Below are 15,386 nucleotides of genomic sequence, written 5' to 3' on the forward strand. Positions count from 1 at the left end.
GATCAACTTATCCTCCCCTATTGTCACTAAGAAAAACATGAAAACCTTATGTCAATTCATAACATGGACCTTGGTGTACTGTAAAAACATGCTACATTCCCCTACAGTAGGTGGGTGAATAGGAATTCTCCTGAGGTAGGACTTGCCGCAGGGAAGATAAAAATGTATATATAAAAGTCCATTTGTTGTACTTTTACCTTTGTGGTATCACATGAATAGTCTACTGTAGCCTATGCCATTAACATCACAGAGGCCTCAAAAAAGCCTTTTGAGGACAGTCAGGGATTTGGAATAATCTTCCCCCTAAACCAACCTGGTCTTAGAGCATTTCATCTGATTCTGTACGTGAAGTTAGATTGCTAAGTAGCTAACATTAGCTAGCTGGCTAATGTTAGCTACTTAGCCATCTAACTTCACGCTAAAGTTGTCTGTGATGAGATTTGAAGTCACAACCCTTGGGTTGCTAGACGTTCGTGTTATACACCTACCCAACCACCCTATTTTCATTTTTGCCTTAAGTAACCATCTGTCTTATGTAACCATACCAAACATAACATATCATACAAATGTTGTGTCCTGGATTTACATTTACTATGTTATGTCTAGTCTATGAGACCAGGCTGCCTAAACAACAACCAAACTATGACCCTCAGTTTCCATTTGACACCATATGAAATATTTTTTAACCTACTGATAACCTCCCAACATTATAGTGATTTATCCTATTTCCTTTATCGTCTAGATCTTGTTTAATCTGGGATAGAATCCTTGAGGCGAAAGAAAACAGAGTTTTGTTGACTATTAATTAGGCCTACCCCCAACAGATGATGCTTTAGTCCACAGACTCTCTTAATACAATTAATGCCTTGCATTTGATCAGGACAAGAAAGATAAGGCGCAAGATAGGGTTTCACAATGTAATTGATGCTCTTTTATTATCTTAATTAGTTGTGCTTTGAAGTCTTGGACTTGTTCTGTTTATGTACTTCAGTAAAGCTACAATATCTGGGGATCAGTGCAGATAGTTAGCCTGCGCCACCAGATTGTGTTAGGCCCCTGAGCTAAAGCTTATAGGGTATTAGCTCGGGGAGCTTACGCAAATCTTTATGTCTCAGGCAAGGTTTCTCATCATCATTTACTCAACCACCTCCGCTACACATACATGAGCACACCTATAACAGGCTGAACTCTTAAATGCTCTACATATTAGGATTTGGAAACGAACAAAAGCAAAAGTGGTATAATGAAATAGATGTCTGTCTTTGTTCATGAACATGTTAGCTAAAATACCCAGGAGGCCTTCTTTAATCTAAGGTCCCATTGTTTCCAAAAATAGAGTGTGCAGCATCAGCCAACGGATGCTTCAATAATTCAAATTGATTGTTTGGCTTATTTGGAGGCTTTGTGAGTGAAGTTGAAATAGAAAAAAGAGTCCCAAAACAGTTTCCCTGGCTTCTGTATTTGTTATGAGGAGAAACAAAGGATGCCGTCCAAATGCTTCCTTTCCCAAGGAGAGATGGGAAAAATTTCAAGTGCCGGCCCCTCCTTCCCTGCTTGTTTATTATTTAAACTCTGAACGTGCTTTATGTCAGATTTTAAAATGGCTGCTCCAATGGAATTGTCTCTAGGCCATTTAAATCCAAGCTTCCACAGTGACTCATGGGCCACTGATGACAAGTATTTGCTATAATTGTGAAGATTTGACAGAGCAGGTAATTTTCATTTTAAGAAAGAAGTCACCTTCCTTTTGTCACCAAATTACATTGATCTCAATTTTTTTAAAGAAGAGAAAAAAAAGAAATGTAACAATTAAGTTAGGAAAATCTGAAAGTACGTATTAGGGTTTTACGACTACAGTATTGAATATGATGTGGTCCAAGTCATCGATGGACCCTAAGAGTCTGCAAAACTAAAGCATGACTACATTGAGTAATGTCTATTCACCATTTAGCATTATCAATTAGTGCAAAATAATGAGAGCTGTATAGGACCACTGTCATCAAAATATTATGGGCCTTAACTTGTTGCTTTCTTCTATACAATTTAGTTCAATTCAATTCATAAAATATGTAGCCAAGATAGTCAACCCAGCAAAAAAAATCAGTTATTCTGGGAGTCAAAGGATCCATTGAGAACTTCTTACAAACTGAATTGTTTGCATTCATCAACATATATTATATAATATTACTTCTGAGGCCCGAGGTAAGTCTGGTAAAGATGTGGTAAGGATCCACATCATAGGATTCTAGTGCCATGCACAAGAGTCCTCACTTTTTTAAGAAAACCAATTCTACTTTCTGACAGCAATAAAGGTGTGGATTTTACCAAAGCTTGTGCTGATATAGGAGAAGCAGCATACATACCTGGCTGATAAAAATGAATCTTTCTGGGTAAGATTAACAGTGAAGACTGGAGCAGTTAATCATAGACTCTAACCACATCTCCATTCACAGATTTTATGTGAGAAAAGTCACTGTATAAAAAATATATTTTTTAATTACATTTTCCATTTCACCTTTATAAAAAATTATCATGACAGCTGTGATGGAAACAGGAAGTTTCGCTACAGTTTAATACATGCCGAAAGATCATTTGTTTTTCCGACATGGTGTGTCTGTAAAATATATTATGCAAGAAATGGTGGTGTAAACGCCTTTATACACAAATATTGATATAACAACCACCATATCAAAGTAAACTTGGAGTCACACGTTGACATGGTGAGTGGTCTTCCCACTTGAGTAACTTTCTATTAAGGTATGTATACTTTTGATTATTACATATTTGTATCAATTCCCCATTAGATGTGTAACCAGTAGGCCTAGTAAATGTGTCATTAAACCCTGGAATTTGGTTACATGAATTTATTTTAATAATGCATGTATAATGCATGTATTACAGTCATTTACCATTCTCAGAGTTCAAAACCTGCTACACTTGTGAGAAACAAATGTGTGTTTATTTCATAATCATCATTAAGGAGTTTTGTCAATGTCTTATATTTGTATTTGTATTTAGCAAGGCAGCTACCAAGGCAGCAGCTACTCTTCCTGGAATCCAGCAAAATTAAGGCAGTTATACCATTTTTACAACGTTAAATACATTCACAACAGATTTCACAACATATTAAGTCTGTTCCCTCAGGCCACTATTCTACAACCACATAATCAACACAAAATCCATGAGTATGTGTGTTTATAATGCATACAGTGGGGCAAAAAAAGTATTTAGTCAGCTACCAATTGTGCAAGTTCTCCCACTTAAAAAGATGAGAGGGGCCTGTAATTTTCATCATAGGTACATTTCAACTATGACAGACAAAATGAGAAAAAATTCCAGAAAATCACATTGTAGGATTTTTAATGAATTTATTTGCAAATTATGGTGGAAAATAAGTATTTGGTCAATAACAAAAGTTTAGCATGGCATGTCGTTAGTAAAGATTGAAAAAAGTAATGGGCCTCAGGAATTCCTGATTCTACCTGGATTATGTTGGAGAGGATTCCATTAAATACCATCCTCTGTGTTCTGTTAGACAGGCAACTCTTTATCCACAATGTAGCAGGGGGTGTAAAGCCATAACACATACGTCTTTCCAGCAGCAGACTATGATCGATAATATCAAAAGTCGCACTGAAGTCTTAACAAAACAGTCCCCACAATATTTGTATCATCAATTTTTCTCAGCAAATCATCAGTCATTTGTGTAAGTGCTGTGCTTGTTGAATGTCATTCCCTATAAGTGTGCTGAAAGTCCGGTGTCAATTTGTTTACTAAGGTTTACTAAAGGGTTGGTAACAGGATGATTCATTGGCTATTTGAGCCAGTAAAGAGTGCTTTACTATTCTTAGGTAGAGGAATAACTTTTGCTACCCTCCAGGCCTGAGGGCAACCACTTTCTAGTAGGCTTAAATTGAAGATATGGCAAATAGGAGTGGTAATATCATCCGCTATGGAGTGAAGTGTTCCATGTGAGCAATGGCATGTGTGTGGTTTCTCTGTCCTGATAATGTTGAAAATGTTGAGCCTAAGCACACCAACCTGCTGAGTTGATACAATGTTGCACATCACTAGTGATAAATCAAGTCAAGACAGATATAGTTCCATGGCGTAGTAGTTGGACGTCCGTTTGTCTTGTCCTGTCCCATCCCATGTTTATATTGTTTTCTTCGTATATATTTAGTATATATTTTTAATCTCAATTTCCATCTACGGACTGAACATACTCTCACCCAATGTGGTACGGATTTGCTATTTTTTACACTTTAGAACCGGACCCCCCATCAGGAGCTAGCCAGCTAACTAGCTACCAGCTAGTAGTCAGAACCTTTTACAGGAGGCGATATTTAAATTTTTGGATGAAAAACATTCCCGTTTAAAAAAATATATTTTGTCACGAAAAGATGCTCGACTATGCATATAATTGACAGCTTTGGAAAGAAAACACTCTGACGTTTCCAAAACAGCAAAGATTTTGTCTGTGAGTGCAACAGAACTGATGCTACAGGCGAAACCCAGATAAAAATCCAATCAGGAAGTGCCGCATTTTTTGAAACCGCCTCATGCCAATGACTCCTTATATGGCTGTGAATGAGCTACGAATGAGCTTACGTTTTCTACGTATTCCCCAAGGTGTCTACAGCACTGTGACGTCTTTTTACGCATTTCTGTTGAAGAAAGGCCGTAAGGGACCACATTTAGCAAGTGGTCACATGGTGTCTCCCGCAGAAAATCTTGCGTAAAATACTGAGGTTGCCATTTTTCCAATCGCTTCTTATGAGAAACCAATTGCCTCGACGGATATATTATCGAATATATATGTTAAAAACACCTTGAGGATTGATTCTAAACAGCGTTTGCCATGTTTTTGTCGATATTATGGAGCTAATTTGGTTAAGTTAAGTTAAGCGTTGTAGTGATAGCATTTTCCGGTCGATTTCTCAGCCAAGCATGATGAACAGGAGCTATTTCGCCTACAAAAATAATATTTTTGGAAAAAAGGTACATTTGCTATCTAACTGGGAGTCTCCTGAGTGAAAACATCCAAAGTTCTTCAAAGGTAAATGATTTAATTTGATTGCTTTTCTTATTTTCGTGAAAATGTTGCCTGCTGCCAGCAGAGCCTAGCATAGCATTATGCCATGATAAACTTACACAAATGCTTGTTGGCTGTAACGCATATTTTGAAAATCTGAGATGACAGTGTGATTAACAAAAGGCTAAGCTGTGTCTCAATATATTTCATTTGTGATTTTCATGAATAGGAACATTTTCTAGGGGTATTTATGTCCACTGCGTTATGCTAATTCGTTTGAGGCTATGATTACGCTCTCGGATCCGGGATTGCTCGTCGCAAGAAGTTTTAACCACTGCTAGCTGTCATCACCGTTAACTCGGACATGAGCCAACCTCAGCCTGGTCAATTCCTGCACAGTGCGATATCAACCCAGAGCATATCGGACTGCTTTTTCTTTACCACATCTCCGGATTCCTACAGCAAGCTCTGAACCTTTACACCGGATCATCGCAGCTGGCTAGCTTCTGTCTGAGTGGCTACTCCTGGCTAATGTCTCTGTCCCGAAGCAAGCACCAGTTAGCCTGGAGCTAGCCTGGAGCTAGGCCCATCTCCCGGCTAGCTAAAGTGGTCAATCAGCCAATTATTGGGCTACAATACCTATTTTGCCAATTGGCCTGGACCCTTTTACTGCCGACAAGGAGCCCCGCCGATCCATCATGACTGGTCTGCCGACGTAACCGTCCGAGGGGGTTTCAACAGGCTCTTCCATTGCGACATCCCTCGGAGGCCCATCTTCTAGCCTGCTAGCACCGGCCCGCTAGCTGTCTGAATCGGCGTGTCTCCAGCTCGCCTAGCTACTCACTGGACCTTATGATCACTTGGCTTCACATACCTCTCCCTAATGTCAATGTGCCTTATCTATTGCTGTTTTGGTTAGGGATTATTGTCTTATTTCACTGTAGAGCCTCCAGCCCTGCTCAATATGTCTTAGCTAGCCCTTTTGTTCCACCCCTCACACATGCGGTGACCTCACCTGGCTTAAATGGTGCCTCTAGAGACAAAACTCTATCATCTTCACTCAATGCCTAGGTTTACCTCCACTGTATTCACATCCTACCCTTGTCTGTACATTATGTCTTAAATCTATTCTTCTCCGCCCAGAAATCTGCTCCTTTTACTCTCTGTTCCGAACGCACTAGACGACCAGGTCTTACAGCCTTTAGCTGTACCCTTATCCCACTCCTCCTCTGTTCCTTTGGTGATGTAGAGGTTAACCCAGGCCCTGCAGCCCCTATCTCCATTCCCCAGGAGCTTTCATTTGTTGACTTCTGTAACCGTAATGGCCAAGTTAACATTAGAAAACATTAAAAACATTAAAAACCTCCTCCCTAAGTTTGTTATATTCACTGTTTTAGCACTCTCCGCCAACCCAGATGTCCTAGCTGTGTCTGAATCCACCTTTCCAGAAACAAATCTCTCACCGTTGCTGCTTGTTCTAGACCGCCGTCAGCCACCTGCTATGCCCTGGACACCTTCTATGCCCTGGACACCCGTCAGCCACCTGCTATGCCCTGTATAAAGTGTGCAAAATAGGATTATTCCCAGAAGAATGTACCATTCACCTTGACCCAGACGCAACCCCTGTGGTCAACCCACCAAGAAGTATTCCCCTTGCTCTCTGTGCCCGTCTGAAGAAAGAGTTCGAGATTATGGAGAATCTTTTTCGGTGGGTAGACCACAGGGGTTGCGTCTGGGTCAAGGTGAATGGTACATTCTCCTGGGAATAATCCTATTCCTGTAAAAACATCAGCAAACTCCTCCAGTACATTGTATGTCTCTACTGGTGCTGTCACTGATAAAACAAATATGTAATATTCATATGTGTAAACATACTGAATTGTAATTGGATGCATTTTACCACCATATCATACTGTGCTATGATTGGTAAAGACCACCCAAATGGTTAGGTCATGGTCAGTTTGATCCTGGTTGGCGATACGCGAACATGCCAGTTATAGCTAGCTAATAAAGAGCTACGTTAAGAAATATCCTGTAGTACTACATTGTATTATTTTGTACAAAGAGTGCAAAACAAGACATAGTGTCAGAAGAAAAGGTCTTACAAGATGGATTTTTCTGGAGTTCCTTCACCTCGAATGGACTGGGAGTCTACAAACTTACCCGATGCATGGCGTAAGTACATGTGGACCTAATGTCCACGGGTCCTCTGAAGGACAGGTGGTGAGGGTAGGCAACAACATCTCCACCCCACTGATCCTCAACACTGGGGCCCCACAAGGGTGCGTTCTGAGCCCTCTCCTGTACTCCCTGTTCACCCACGACTGCGTGGCCACGCACGCCTCCATCTCAATCATCAAGTTTGCGGACGACACAACAGTGGTAGGCTTGATTACCAACAACGACGAGACGGCCTACAGGGAGGAGGTGAGGGCCCTCGGAGTGTGGTGTCAGGAAAATAAACTCACACTCGTCAACAAAACTAAGGAGATGATTGTGGACTTCAGGAAACAGCAGAGGGAACACCCCCCTATCCACATCGATGGAACAGTAGTGGAGAGGGTAGTAAGTTTTAAGTTCCTCGGCGTACACATCACAGACAAACTGAATTGGTCCACCCACACAGACAGCATCATGAAGAAGGCGCAGCAGCGCCTCTTCAACCTCAGGAGGCTGAAGAAATTCGGCTTATCACCAAAAGCACTCACAAACTTCTACAGATGCACAATCGAGAGCATCCTGTCGGGCTGTATCACCGCCTGGTAAGGCAACTGCTCCGCCCACAACCGTAAGGCTCTCCAGAGGGTAGTGAGGTCTGCACAACGCATCACCGGGGGCAAACTACCTGCCCTCCAGGACACCTACACCACCCGATGTCACAGTAAGGCCATAAAGATCATCAAGGACAGCAACAACCCGAGCCACTGCCTGTTCACCCCGCTATCATCCAGAAGGCGAGGTCAGTACAGGTGCATCAAAGCTGGGACAGAGAGACTGAAAAACAGCTTCTATCTCAAGGCCATCAGACTGTTAAACAGCCACCACTAACATTGAGTGGCTGCTGCCAACACACTGACTCAACTCCAGCCACTTTAATAATGGGAATTGATGGGAAATGATGTAAAATATATCACTACCCACTTTAAACAATGCTACCTAATATAATGTTCCCTACATTATTCATCTCATATGTATACTTATATACTGTACTCTATATCATCTACTGCATCCTTATGTAATACATGTATCACTAGCCACTTTAACTATGCCACTTTGTTTACATACTCATCTCATATGTATATACTGCACTCAATACCATCTACTGCATCTTGCCTATGCCGCTCTGTACCATCACTCATTCATATATCTTTATGTACATATTCTTTATCCCCTTACACTTGTGTCTATAAGGTAGTAGTTTTGGAATTGTTAGCTGGATTACTTGTTGGTTATTACTGCATTGTCGGAACTAGAGGCACAAGCATTTCGCTACACTCGCACTAACATCTGCTAACCATGTGTATGTGACAAATAAAATTTGATTTGATTTGATTTTGAGAAGAGGAAAAATGCAGCTACCTGCTCCTCTGGATCGGTGAAAAAGGCAGAGATATAAACAACCCATGGACACTTACAGTGGCTGAATCAAAGGTACTGAAAACATACTACGATCGTTTTGAAGCATATGTGAATTGTTTACCCCCCATCTATCTTCAGAGTTTGTATTGTTAGGTGACCTAAACTGGGACATGCTTAAGACCCCAGCCATCCTACAATCTAAGCTAGATGCCCTCAATCTCACTCAAATTATCAAGGAACCTACCAGGTACAACCCTAAATCTGTAACCATGGGCACCCTCTTAGATATCATCCTGACCAACTTGCCCTCTAAATACACCTATGCTGTCTTCAACCAGGATCTCAGCGATCATTGCCTCATTGCCTCATTGCCTGGTGCGTAATGGGTCCACTGTCAAACGCTCCCGAAAACACTTCAGCGAGCAGACCTTTCTAATCGACCTGGCCCGGGTATCCTGGAAGGATATTGACCTCTTCCCGTCAGTAGAGGATGCCTGGTTGCTCTTTAAAAGTGCTTTCCTCACCATCTTAAATAAGCATGCCCATTCAAAAACTATTGAACATAGAACATATGTAGCCCTTGGTTCACCCCAGACTTGACTGCCCTTGACCAGCACAAAAACATCCAGTGGAGTTCTGCATTAGCATCAAACAGCCCCCGTGATATGCAACTTTTCAGGGAAGTTAGGAACCCATATTCTCAGTTAGGAAAGTTAAGGCTAGCTTTTTCAAACAGAAATGTGCATCCTGTAGTACTAACTCAAAAAAGTTCTGGGACACTGTAAAGTCCATGGAGAATAAGAGCACCTCCTCCCAGCTGCCCACTGCTCTGAGGCTAGGAAACACTGTCACCACCGATAAATACACTTTAATTGAGAATTTCAATAAGCATTTCTCTACGGCTGGCCATGCTTTCCATCTGGCTACCCTGGTCAACTGCCTGGCACACTCCACAGCAATCCGCTAACGCCCCCACCATTTCTCCTTCACCCAAATCCAGATAGCTGATGTTCTGAAAGAGCTGCAAAATCTGGACCCCTACAAATCAACCGGGCTAGACAATCTGAACCGTCTCTTTCTAAAATTATCTGCCGAAATTGTTGCAACCCCTGCTGCCACGGTCATCCCCCTCTTCAAAGGGGGTGACACTCTAGACCCAAACTGCTACAGACCTATATCTATCCTACCCTGTCTTTCTAAGGTCTTCGAAAGCCAAGTTAACAAACAGATCACCGACCATTTCGAATCCCATCGTACCTTCTCTGCTATGCTATCTGGTTTCAGAGCTGGTCATGGGTGCACCTCAGCCACGCTCAAGGTTCTAAACGACATCATAACCGCCATCAATAAGAGACATTACTGTGCAGCCATATTCATCGACCTGGCCAAGGCTTTTGACTCTGTCAATCACCACATTCTTATTGGCAGACTCGACTGCCTTGGTTTCTCAAATGATTGCCTCGCCTGGTTTACCAACTACTTCTCAGACAGAGTTCAGTGTGTCAAATCGGAGGACCTGTTGTCCAGACATCGGGCAGTCTCTATGAGGGTGCCACAGGGTTCAATCCTCGGGCCGACTCTCTTCTCTGTATACATCAATGATGTTGCTCTTGCTGCTGGTGATTCTCTGATACACCTCTACGCAGACGACACAATTCTGTATACTTATGGCCCCTCATTGGACACTGTGTTAACTAACCTCCAGACGAGCTTCAATGCCATACAACACTCCTTCCGTGGCCTCCAACTTCTCTTAAATGCAAGTAAAACTAAATGCATGCTATTCAACTGATCACTGCCCGCACCTGCTCGCCAGTCCAGCATCACTACTCTGGACGGCTCTGACTTAGAATACGTGGACAACTACAAATACCTAGCTGTCTGGCTAGACTGATAACTCTCCTTCCAGACTCACATTAGCATCTCCAATCCAAAATTAAATCTAGAATCAGCTTGCTATTTTGCAACAAAGCCTCCTTCACTCATGCTGCCAAACATACCCTGGTAAAACTGACTACCCTATAGATCCTTGACTTCGGCGATGTCATTTACAAAATAGCCTCCAGCACTCTCCACTGCAAACTGGATGTAGTCAGTGCCATCTGTTTTGTCACCAAAGCCCCATATACTACCCACCACTGCGACCTGTATGCTCTCGTTGGCTGGCCCTCACTACATATTCATCACCAAACCCACTGGCTCTAGGTCATCTATAAGTCTATGCTAGGTAAAGCCCCGCCTTATCTCAGCTCACTGGTCACCATAGCAACACCCACCCATAGCACGCGCTCCAGCAGGTATATTTCACTGGTCATCCCCAAAGCCAACACTTACTTTGGCCGCCTTTCCTTCCAGTTCTCTCCTGTCAATGACTGGAACGAATTGCAAAAATCGCTGAAGCTGGAGTCTTATCTCCCTCTCTAACTTTAAGCATCATTACCGATCACTTTACCTGTACACAGCAAATCTGTAAATAGCACACCCAACTACCTCATCCCTATATTGTTACGTATCCTCTTGCTCTTTTTCACCCCAGTATCTCTACACATCTATCACTCCAGTGTTAATGCTAAATTGTAATTATTTCACCTCTGTGGCCTATTTATTGCCTTACCTCCCTACTCGTCTACATTTGCACACACTGTACATAGATTTTTCTATTGTGTTATTGACTTTACCTTTGTTTATGTGTAACTCTGTGTTGTTGATTTTGTTGCACTGCTTTGCTTTATCTTGGCCAAGTCGTAGTTGTAAATCAGAACTTGTTCTTACGTAACTAGCCTACCTGGTTAAATAAATAAAAAAATATATAAAAAAATATAAAGGGAGGCAGACAAACGGAGCAGAGAGATTAATGTGATTGAAAGAAACTGTATTTTTATCAGGATATTTTTTACCGTTTTTTTTTGTCGGCTTTAGCTTTGTATTTTATTTAGTTGATGATGGAAGTTATAGGCTGCTGCATTGGCCTGTAGGCTATCTCTGAGTTTCGTGCGCTAATTTCTTTAGCTGCCAATGGATCACAGTGTGGGCTATCAATGTGTCCACATGGCGAAGGCTGGTGCTCTTGCATTAGTTGAACTTAACATTTCATATTTTTTACCATTTTAATTCATATTTTTATGCCACGTGACAATAAAACGTTATTATTGAAATTAAGCTGTTCCACGAAAATGCGTATATAAAAATAGTCATAACAGGCACACGAAATGGTAGGATAAATTGTACGTTTCCCTAAACTTGAAATGCACGAGCTGCCTATGGTCTTTATTATAACACCCACAGGAGGTCTCGTAAAAAAAACAGACCCACAACAATAGTAATCAAATCCCCATCCAACTGATTCCTTCTGGCACCAGCACTGGTTTCACCATTGATTTTATATCATGAAAATTGTATGAAAACATTCAGGAGCATAGTATACTGGAAAAATAATATAAACTAATACTTTGCACTATATTGACCCTGATTTTTGTTCTGTTTTAGCATTAAATCCTTTAGCCTGAAGGAATAGACTGGCACAGCACCGCAGAAAAAAAGGTTTTCGTTATTTCAAAATTGAGATGCAGAGCCAAAGCTTTATGGACATCGGTAAATGTTATTCCCTATGGATGGTGTATAGCTATGGTGTTCAGCTGTGAATAATTGTGGACAAACACACACACACACACACACACACACACACACACACACACACACACACACACACACACACACACACACACACACACACACACACACACACACACACACACACACACACACACACACACACACACACACACACACACACACCAAATTCCTAGCTGCAGTGTACAGGATCATATCCCTAAAATGTTGAGCCTAAATGAAGCAGGATAAATGCTGGAGAGACAGGGGATTCTGCCTTGGTGGTGTTCAGCACAAAATCTCCTATTTAGGGATTTGTTTGGCTCTTTCAGTCTAGGTCAAGGACTCTGAGAAATTGGCCCCCACACGGCATCCATTTTCTCTGACATCATCCATATACTAATTGGGTCCATTCACCTGGAAACAAATCACTTCAGTCTCCTCCTTCTTAAATCTGGGCAATTAGAAATGATTCTTCGGTTGTTCTGATTGGGCTTAATCTTTCAAGTTCAATTTGGAAGCTGGAACAAGGCATGACTTGGGCATACAGAGTGCAGGGGCCTTGGTACAGAACGGAAAAGGTTACCGTTCTGTTTGATCACGGGCCCAGTACACAACTGTGATATGCTCAGAACAAACCCTGGCATGGACAAGGACAGAATGACAGAACAGAGGCCAGCTGCTTTGATGAAACGTTAAGGTCAAGATAGCTATGTGGTTTTCAGAGTGACTCGGTTGTTGTGTCACAAGTTAAGACCTAATGGGTTTCTGTAGTTTTGTGATGGTTATTCACCAATGATGCCATTGAATGACCTTCACTGTAAAATCAATGTCTTTATGCACATAGGGAAAATTATATGCAGATTATTTGCTGAGGGAAACAGACATGCAAACGCTTATTCATGCACAAACAGACAGACAGACAGACAGACAGACAGACAGACAGACAGACAGACAGACAGACAGACAGACAGACAGACAGACAGACAGACAGACAGACAGACAGACAGACAGACAGACAGACAGACGACTCTCACTCATATTGCTGGAGTCTTAGGGGAAAAACTATTTCAGAGTAAGTGAGAGTGCTTTTTAAGTGACAATGCCAGGCTATTTCATTTGACATACATATAGCAATACCTCTGTGTTTTCTCAACACAAGCTTAATTTAGGGAGTCACCAGCAAAATCTAATCAGAGTTGGGAAGCACAATATTGAAGCCAGATACTTTCCTCAATCAATTCCATATTTTTCTTGTAAAGGAGAGGAGAGGAGAGATTTGGCCCTACTAAACTCAAAAATCTATTCCGACTAATTTTGAATTATATTCACCTTCATGTGGCGGACTGAGTGCAGCAGCACACATGCATTTTCAAATTAAAGCTAGGATTGGTGAATTTCAACAAATATGTGCCAGACAAACTTTGAGATTTAAAGACATTTTAGAATATCACAACTTTTCACAGCTGGCTTTATGTAAACACAAGTGCATGAGTCAAGGAGCTGTTCTTTGGCTTTATTTGGACTATTCTACACTGCGGATATGTTTGTTTATCATCTTGACCATGTGCTAGCGTGGTAGGCTAGTCGACACATTGTTTGTTTTTGAGTGAGTGATGATTTTGACTCTGTAGTAGAGAAAGATATTTATGGGATCCCACAACCTTCCACTGGTCAGTGTCCATTTTACGAGGATATGTTGTAAATACAGACTTAAGTTATGAAATACATGGAAAAGGTGGTTCGTCAGTAAAGCAGTGATATAGTTTGACATTTTAAAATGTGAGAACTAATTTATGATTATTATTATGTGGAGGCTGCGATTCCGTACATAACCCCTATTTTGCCCATGAAAACCTTTTCCCCAAAGCAAAAAATCTGTATCACATTCTGTGCATGCATTTCTTTACGCCTCGATCACACCAACAGTGTCATTGCAGTTTAGTACACCATAAGTACATTCATTTCCAATGGAAAGCTACGTTTGCCTTGCAGCATTGGATTGCAGAGGCAGTGCAGTGCGTTCTGTGTGGTGTATACATTGTATTTGTTGAACATGTGCGTAAACCTCTTGACCGAAATGGTAGCAGAATGTGATGTTGACCTTTTGTTGCACACATATCCAGATGATGATGTATACCATTTTGTGCAATGACGCTGTTGGTGTGATCGAGGCGTTACCTCTACTTTACTCACATATTTTTATGGACACATTCCCTTCACATTCTTCAGTCTGTAAAGTAGGGAATACCATACATGTGCACAAGCTACGGATTTTTAGCTATAGAGAAGAGGCTTCCAGAGAATTCAGAACCGCAGCCCCATCATTATTATCATTCAACCTTTATTTGATCAGTTTAGACACTCAAATCTTATACAAAATAAGCATAACGTTAAGATGATAAGCGTTTAGTTTGACATCAGTAATCTTAAAAGTATGGGCTTGTGACAGCATTGGTAAGGTAACCGTGGTATACAGTAAGTAAAATTGTGATTAAATTATTGAAGTTAAACTCTATTTTCAGGACCCCACAACCACTCATGTCTGCTGGAGTGTTTGAGTCTGGTAATGGTTGAAACAGTAGGACATAGCCTACTCTGTGTAAACACACTGGAATGTGGTGTGGGCTACATTACATTTCTGATTCCTTAGCAAACTTCACATAAAAAGTATATTGACCAGTCCAGTTGGTCAAGCATGTGCAAGACGTATCAGTATTGGCTCTGTTCCAATAGCATAAGTGAACGAATCAATGTATTGGCCATGAAGTCCCATTCACTGGAAACATATAGAGCCAAGTCCTGGATTAAAAATCACTTTCTATGGAGAACATACTTCTTACTCCAAGAGTAATCTGGTTCAGAAAATCAGCCTATAGTGTGTGGGAGTTTTTCGGCTATAGCTGTGGGATTCTAAATCAGATTTTGGCCATGGAAGTGGACGTGCAAGAAGGGCATATGATGAGGGGGAGGGGGCAGGCTTGGCTAGGGAGTCGAGGTGTGTGCGCGCGTGTGCGAGTACGCCTGTGACTTGGCAGTCTTGGCAGTGGAGATAAGAAGTGTGATTAGGATGGGGAGATGGTCTGAGGGGCTTTCCATTAGAAAATGGGGAGTTGTCACTGCGCTGCCAATACAAGTTGGCGGCATACACATGCAGAACACT

Source organism: Oncorhynchus kisutch, linkage group LG7 (genome assembly GCF_002021735.2).
Source record: "Oncorhynchus kisutch isolate 150728-3 linkage group LG7, Okis_V2, whole genome shotgun sequence".
Lineage (NCBI taxonomy): Eukaryota > Metazoa > Chordata > Actinopteri > Salmoniformes > Salmonidae > Oncorhynchus > Oncorhynchus kisutch.